At 43.1% G+C, this 8,133-nt stretch overlaps 1 non-coding gene and 1 pseudogene across 1 annotated transcript; one reads left to right on the top strand and one right to left on the bottom strand.

The window, feature by feature from the left end:
• The first annotated feature begins 2,575 nt into the window (after positions 1 to 2,575).
• On the top strand, positions 2,576 to 2,701 carry LOC129557663 (U6atac minor spliceosomal RNA). The gene has a single exon (XR_008686263.1). It is a non-coding gene; the product is annotated as a U6atac minor spliceosomal RNA (small nuclear RNA).
• A 4,471-nt stretch (positions 2,702 to 7,172) lies between these two features.
• Positions 7,173 to 8,133, bottom strand: LOC129557332 (olfactory receptor 13C7-like; annotated as a pseudogene).

Here is an 8,133-nt window from a genome sequence, read left to right as displayed (position 1 = left end):
CTTCATGTCAAATGTAAGATGTGACACCAGTATACTTCCATTTTCTCCTCCCATCTTTTGTGCTAACGTTATCATACATTTTGCTTCCACGCACTGTTATTATTTTGCTTTAAATAGTCAATTATTTAGCGACTGAACTGAACTGAACTGAAAATGAGAAGCTGTGTTTTATATTTACCCATATGTCAAGCATTTCTGATGCTCTTCATTCCTTTATGTAACTCTAGATTTCTCTTTGGTATCTAGAGGAAGAGAAATATTTTGATTAAGAACATGGAAGGTTTTGCTGATTTTAATTAACTAGGACCCCATACATTGATTTTGAGAGTTTACGCATACTATTAATACATTCCTGAAGTTAATTTTTAATGGAAATTATTTTTCTCAGTTTATTTAGCTTAAATACATTTTCTTATCAATCAGAGACAGTCCCTCCATTCCCATCAGTCCCCAGCAACTTGACTCACTGGGATGGGGAAGGAGGCAAGCCCCTGGAAAACGGAGACTGTAGTGGGCTGGGATACAGAACCCCAGAAGGGCTTGAAAATATGAGATAAGAGGGGATCTGAGCCTTGTCTCCCATGGAGCTCAGAGAAGTGACACACCTCATAAAGTTCCCCTGCACTTAGCAAGATGGGCATGTAGAGGAGAAATGGCTGCAAATGTGTCCTGTTCCTTGCTCCCCACCGAGAATGACACAGAAGAGGATGTGTTCTGTCTCTGGTGGCTCAGATGGTAAAAAATCTGCCCAACAATGCAGGAGACTCGAGTTTGATACCTGGGTCAGTAAGATCCCCTGGAGAAGAGAGCTGCAACCCACTCCAGTATTCTTGCCTGGAGAATTCCATGGACAGAGGAACCTGGCGGGCTACAGTCCATAGGGTTGCAAAGAGTTGGACACGACTGAGTGACTAACACAGGAGCTGAGAGAGCTGAGAGCCCAAAGAGACCTCAAGATCAGAGCAAGGAGGCTGTCACTGGTATCTGCATGGTCTGTACAACTGGATGCCAGATGAGAATGCAGGTATCAATGGGGATTGATTAGGACAACTGAGGACCAGATGTCCTGCCTTCTTCCCCAGTCCCAGTTGGTGGGTTTGACTCTATATATTTTCCTCTCAAAACTATGGAGGGGGTTGGGGAGAAGCCTTGACTTAGCTGAGATCCTACTGAATTGACTGAGATTAAGTTTCAGTCATTCAGCAAGAAGGGGACTTGCAGAGACAAGTAGCTGTCCATCAAAGATTTGTGCAGCCCTGCTAGAAACCGTCACTTAGAAGCAACTGCCCAGGCAGAGCAAACATTTTCTGAGTGCTATCATGTTCTCTGTTTGTTTACTGACTGTGAATATAACCTTGGAGAACAAAGGATCCCATGCCTTGGAGCAGAATCGGTGTATCTGACAGTCCCATTGCCCATATATTGAGATCTCACAGAACATAGAGAAGCCCTAATACCGAGTCATTCAATAACAACACATTATAAAACTTAATATTGTGACCTCAGTCTGTGATGCTGGTACAATATCTTGCCAGCGACCAGTAAGCCCTCTAAACATATGAGCCTGTGAGTATGAAATTGTCCCCATTCTCTACTTTCCTTGTCTATTAACTTCAGCAATTTTCAAACTTAAAAATATTGTTTTTATTTTTTAGCAACGGAACCCTTTTCCCAACAAAATCTTACAGAGTCCTACCATATAAAATAGAATAAAAAAGCTGCATTTCAGTGCTACATTTATTTTCTCAGTTCAAATATATAATTAATAATAATTGGTTCAAAGACAATAAATGAGAATTCAGATAATAAGTGAAATTTTGATGAACACAAAAACTTGCAATTGAGAATTATGTATGATAACTGTGGGCTTCCCTGGTAGTTCAGCTGGTAAAGAATCTGCCTACAATTCAGGAGACCCCCGTTCAATTCCTGGGTCAGGAAGATCCCTGTATTCTTGGGCTTCCCTGGTGACTAAAATTGTAAATAATCTGCCTGCGATGTGGGACGCCTGGGTTCGATCCCTGTGTTGAGAAGATCCCCTGGAGGAGGGCATGGCAACCCACTCCAGTACTCTTGCCTGGAGAATCCCCATGGACAGAGGAGCCTGGAGGGCTATATTATAGTCCATGGGGTCCCAAAGAGTTGGACATGACTGAATGACTAAGCATAGCACAGCATGATAATTGTAGTCACACCAGTTTTGGCTTCCATTTCTGTACTTTGTTTTGGTTGCCTGTTGTAGAGAAAATCCTGCTTCATACAGATGAGTAGCTTGCAAAGGGTCATGGTTTTTGAGCTAGCACACCTTGCATTCTCTGACTACTCTTTGTTCAAATTAACACAGTACCTTGAAAAAGAAGTACTGAGAGATTTTTATTTCAATACTAACTCAGGAACACTTTTGTCCATACCAAAACCTGCACATGGATATTTATAGCAGCTTTGTTCATAACTGCTAAAACTTGGAAGCAACCAAGATGTCTTTTAGCAGGTAAGTGGTTAAATTAACTGTGATACCTCCATACAGTGGGAGATTGTTGAGCAATAAAAAGAAATGAGCTAATCAAACCACAGAGTGTTGTCTGGAAGGAGAGAAGGTTGGCACCCACCTTGACAAGGATGGAAGAGGCTCTTGGGCCTGACAAGACACAGACGGTTAAGGCATTGATACCAACTTTGTGGCATCTAACCACTATTTTTGAAAGGGGATGGTGGCAGCAGAGGATGAGATGGTTAGACAGCATCACCAACTCAATGGACATGAGCCTGAGCAAACTCCGGGAGACAGTGAATGACAGTGAAGTTTGGCATGCTGCAGTCCATGGGGTCGCAAAAAGTCAGGCACGACTTAGCAACTGAACAGAACAGAATAATAATCACGATGTTAGAAATAAAAAAAAAAAAGAAAACCAATACCAACAGCAAAAAAAAAAAAAAACCCACAAAAATACAGGGATGAAACTTAAAAGGCGTATTTCTGAGTGAAAGAAGCCAATCTGAAATGGGTACATACCTTTAGATTCCAGATCTATAACATTCTGGAAAAGGTAAAATTATGGAGACAATAAAAAGATTAGGGATTGCCAGGGGCTAAAGGGGGAGGAGGGGTGAAGTGGCAGAGCATAGAGGATTTTCAGTTCAGTTTAAGTGTTCTGTTTGAAACTATAATGCTGGATACATGCTATTACACATTTGTCCAAACCCACACACCAGGAGTGAACTCTAAACTATGAACACTGGGTGATGATGTGTCAATATGGATTCACTGATTGTAACAAAAATACCATTTTGCTGATGGATGTTGACAGTAGGAGAGGATGTGGCCGGAGGGGGCCTGGCATATGGGAACTCTCAGTACTTCCTGCCCAGTTTTGCTGTGAACCTAAAATTGCTCTAAAAAACAAACTTGATCCTCAAAATGCTAGTTCGACATTAAACATAAGAAAAAAATATTGATTCACTAATAAAGTTTGGATAATTGCTCAAATTCCTTATCATAAATGTAGTCAGAGAAGCAACACCCCCAAATGTCTGGTTAACTCCAATACTATATATAATGTGACATTATTACTGTGTGACTACTTACATGTTCCTTTGTCATTATGCAATTGGCTATGACACTCTGATGAGAACACACACCAGGCAGATGATTCTGAGCTTTGCCCAACGCTTAATTGGAAACAGTGCACATTTGTGTTCCTTGGTATAATGATACATGAGCAGTTGAGCGTAGGCTTGGATTTTAGAAATGATCAGTGCAGATTTACACTTTTTCTAATCAAGGACACATTCAAAGAAGATAAAAGAAATATGCAGAGATGGTAGGAAAAGATTTATTCTGAGGTCTATGAAAAGGGATCAAATCAACAACACACATACTATCGTGACAGTGGTTTCTTGTGTGTCAAAAATGAAAATGCAAGTTTGTGTGTCCATGGTCTTACTTAAAAGTTATTTAGTTTATACATTAAAGAAGCTCACATCAAATACTTGCAGAACCCAACAAACTTCCATTTGGGAGCAGCTTGATTCTTGCTTGATTAGACTATATTATTCAAGAGTTTTATACAAGAGTTTTGCATGTTGGGAACATGTCTATTTTAACTCTGATACCCTCTTTCTCTTCCAAAATAATGAATCATGCTCTCTTCCACAGCTGGAATAAATATGTCATTCTGTTGTCTTTTTTTGCTTTGTGTAATCATGATGGTGTTTATGTTTAATTTTAATTCATCCTGTTTCTGGCAGCGTGTGGTGTGATGTATGGATCAAAGGCAAACTTTCATTCAGTTGAATGTCACTGTTGTCCCACTGTTTATTAAAAACTGGTTCATCTTCACGCTATTAATTTTGACCTGATGTGTATATGTATTAAATTCTTGTAGTTGGAATTAATTTTCTGGTATCTCATAACCATTGATCTACACACAAAAAAAATCAACACATTTTTTAAAAAGTCAGTGGTCTGTTGTCCAGTAATTGTTACATTTTCAGTTCAGTTCAGTCGCTCAGTCGTGACCGACTCTTTGCGACCCCATGAATCACAGCACGCCAGGCCTCCCTGTCCATCACCAACTCCCTGAGTTCACTCAAACTCATGTCCATCGAGTCAGTGATGCCATCCAGCCATCTCATTCTCTGTCGTCCCCGTCTCCTTCCGCCCCCAATCCCTCCCAGATTCAGAGTCTTTTCCAGTGAGTCAACTCGTCGCATGAGGTGGCCAAAGTATTGCAGTTTCAGCTTTAGCATCAGACCTTCCAATGAACACCCAGGACTGATCTCCTTTAGAATGGACTGGTTGGATCTCCTTGCAGTCCAAGGGACTCTCAAGAGTCTTCTCAAAAACCACAGTTCAAAAGCATCAATTCTTTGGCGCTCAGCTTTCTTCACAGTCCAACTCTCACATCCATACATGACCACTGGAAAAACCATAGCCTTGACTAGACAGACCTTGGTTGGCAAAGTAATATGCTATTACTAGCTTTTTAATATGCTATCTAGGTTGGTCATAACTTTCCTTCCAAGGAGTAAGCATCTTTTAATTTCATGGCTGCAATCAGCATCCGCAGTGATTTTGGAGCCCAAAAAAATAAAGTCTGACACTGTTTATACTGTTTTCCTATCTATTTCCCATGAAGTGATGGGACCAGATGCCATGATCTTTGTTTTTTGAGTGTTGAGCTTCAAGCCAACTTTTTCATTCTCCTCTTTCACTTTCATCAAGAGGCTTTTTAGTCCCTCTTCACTTTCTGCCATAAGGGTGGTGTCATATCTGAGGTTATTGATATTTCTCCCGGCAATCTTGATTCCAGCTTGTGCTTCTTCCAGCCCAGCATTTCTCATGATGTACTCTGCATATAAGTTAAATAAGCAGGTGACAATATACAAACTTGACGTACTCCTTTTCCTATTTGGAACCAGTCTGTTGTTCCATGTCCAGTTCTAACTGCTGCTTCCTGACCTGCATACAGATTTCTCAGGAGGCAGGTCAGGTGGTCTAGTATTCCCATCTAGCAAGTTCAAATCTGGCAGGAAGACTCCAACATCATTACCTTCAAAAGATCCTTGTTCAGTTATACTTTACAAGCTCAGTAGAGTCTTCTGGGGAATTAAGAATACTTAACAACTTTGTTTCTAAGCCCAGTTTTCCTATTGGCCTTACCACAGACACAGTGAACTTTGAATTGTTGTAGGGTAGAGACCAGTACCGGAGAAGGCAATGGCAAGCCACTCCAGTACTCTTGCCTAGAAAATCCCATGGATGGAGGAGCCTGGTAGGCTGCAGTCCATGGGGTCGCTACAAGTCAGACATGACTCAGCGACTTCGCTTTCACTTTTCACTTTCACACATTGGAGAAGGAAATGGCAACCCACTCCAGTGTTCTTGCCTGGAGAATCCCAGGGACGGGGGAGCCTGGTGGGCTGCCGTCTATGGGGTCACACAGAGTCAGACACGACTGAAGTGACTCAGCAGCAGCAGCAGCAGAGACCAGTACACGACTGAGCGACTTCACTTTCACTTTTCACTTTCACACATTGGAGAAGGAAATGGCAACCCACTCCAGTGTTATTGCCTGGAGAATCCCAGAGACGGTGGAGCCTGGTCGGTTGCCGTCTGTGGGGTCGCACAGAGTCGGACACGACTGAAGCGACTTAGCAGCAGCAGCAGCAGAAATACAATTGACATTTGAAAAGTTATTTCTATATCCTTAACTTTCCTGAACTCTTAGTATTGATAATATTTTTCTAGTTAATACTTAGAAATACAATCATTATGTTTTCTGTAGAAATTGACATCTGTTTCTTCCTCTGCTATGTTAATGGCTCTTATTTTGTTCTTGACAACATTTTTATATCTATCTGCACTTGACTGCACTTTAGCACTATTTGAAATGGGAATGGTTTCTGGTCTAGCATGGAAGAAGCTTGGGAGATGCCTTACTGTACTAACAAGAAAAAATCTGAACAGACTTATTGATAAACCAGCAATTCTTCTTAGACCTATAAGAAAAGTGAGGTCACAGGGCAAACTGCTACCCCCAAATTGGAGAAAGCAGCCTGGGTTGCTGATGCTGGAGGACTTGGTACCTGCAGGAGTTGCTTCCTTGCCTCTCTCCTCAGTCCCTTGTCTCTAGTCCCAAGTCTTGCAGGGCCTACTACTCAGCGGTGCAGCGTCACCTAGGAACTTGGCAGAGATCCAGAATCTCCAGCCTCACCTCCGACTCAATGAATCTGAATCGGTATTTTCACAACCTCCCCACGTGACTCAGGAACCTTTCAGCTTTCACAAGTACAGACCTCAGGAGCTCGCAGAAATGTCCACCAGATGGCAGGTTTGCAGCAGGCACAGGTATCCAGAGACACCACTGGCCACCCAAGTTCATTGACATAAAGCAGCTATGATGTGATGTCACCGTGGTTATGCACAAAGTCAACAATTTCTAGCCAGCACTTCTAGAAATTCAAAGCTCTTTCCTTCTAGGTTCTTAGATAGAAACTTCCATTGCCTATGAAACAAAAGCATGATGGTCAGTCTACTTTTTAGTTTTAGTCACGTGGTCCACAGTGTGAACCTTGGGAGACTCCCTTCTGTTTGCTGGGTTCTCACTTCTCTACCAGGACAATGGGGAGTTTGGAGACCGTGTGTTCTGGAGTCTGAAATTCTATGACAGTTACTCAGTTAGGTGTTTCTGACTCACCAGGTTCCTCACAGCAGCCTTCACATCCTTGTTCATCAGGCTGCAGATGATGGGGTTGAGCATAGGGGTCACCACCCGTAGAAGAGGGAGGTGAGCTTGTCTGCAAGGTCCTGTTTGTCTGCCCCCAGAAGGTCCTTGGATTTGGGCTTCCCATACATGAAGAGGATGGTCCCGTAGAAGATGATCACCACAGTGAGGTGGGCAGAGCAGGTGGAGAAGGCCTTTTTCCTCCCTACTGCTGAAGGGATCCTCAGGATGGTGGCAATGATGAACACATGGCAGAAAAAGATGAACAGAACTGAGATGCCCATGAAAATAACAGCTGTTATCCCCATGCTGATCACATTGATGGAGATGTCAGCACAGGCCATGGCACTTCAGGGCAGCCAGGATCTCACAGGTGAAGTGGTTCATGATGTTGTCCCCACAGAAGGGCAGCCTCACAGCCTGGGTTGTCTGAACTACAGAGTTGGTGATACCAGCTGCTCAGGAGCCAACAGCCATGGGCATGTAGGCAGCCTTACTCATGACGATGGAGTACCTTAAGGAGTTGCAGATGGCTACATAGTGGTAAAGTGCCATCATGCTCAGGAGCACATACTCTGTTCCTGCCATGGTGAAGGAAAGGAAGATCTGCATGGCGCAGGCTGAGAAGGAGATGGTTTTCCTGGGGGGTCAGGAAGCTGTCAAGGATGAGGGGGACTGAGGAGGTTTAAAGCAGATGTCCAGGAAGGAGAGGTTCCCCAGGAAGAAGTACATGTGTGTGTGCAGGCAGGAGTCAAAGATGGTCACCAGGATGAGGACCCCATTGCCCAGCAGGATCACCAGGTATGTGAGCAGGATGAGCACAAAGAGCTTTCTCCAGCTTTGGGTGGGCTGAGAAGCCCAGGAGAATGAACCCCACCAGGAGGGAAGTCTGAATGTACCTGTCCAT

Source organism: Moschus berezovskii, chromosome 7 (assembly GCF_049115385.1).
Source record: "Moschus berezovskii isolate FMDL1 chromosome 7, NW_MosBer_1.0, whole genome shotgun sequence".
Lineage (NCBI taxonomy): Eukaryota > Metazoa > Chordata > Mammalia > Artiodactyla > Moschidae > Moschus > Moschus berezovskii.
Note: the sequence above shows the minus strand (reverse complement) of the source record. Positions and strands in the feature narration are given on the sequence as shown.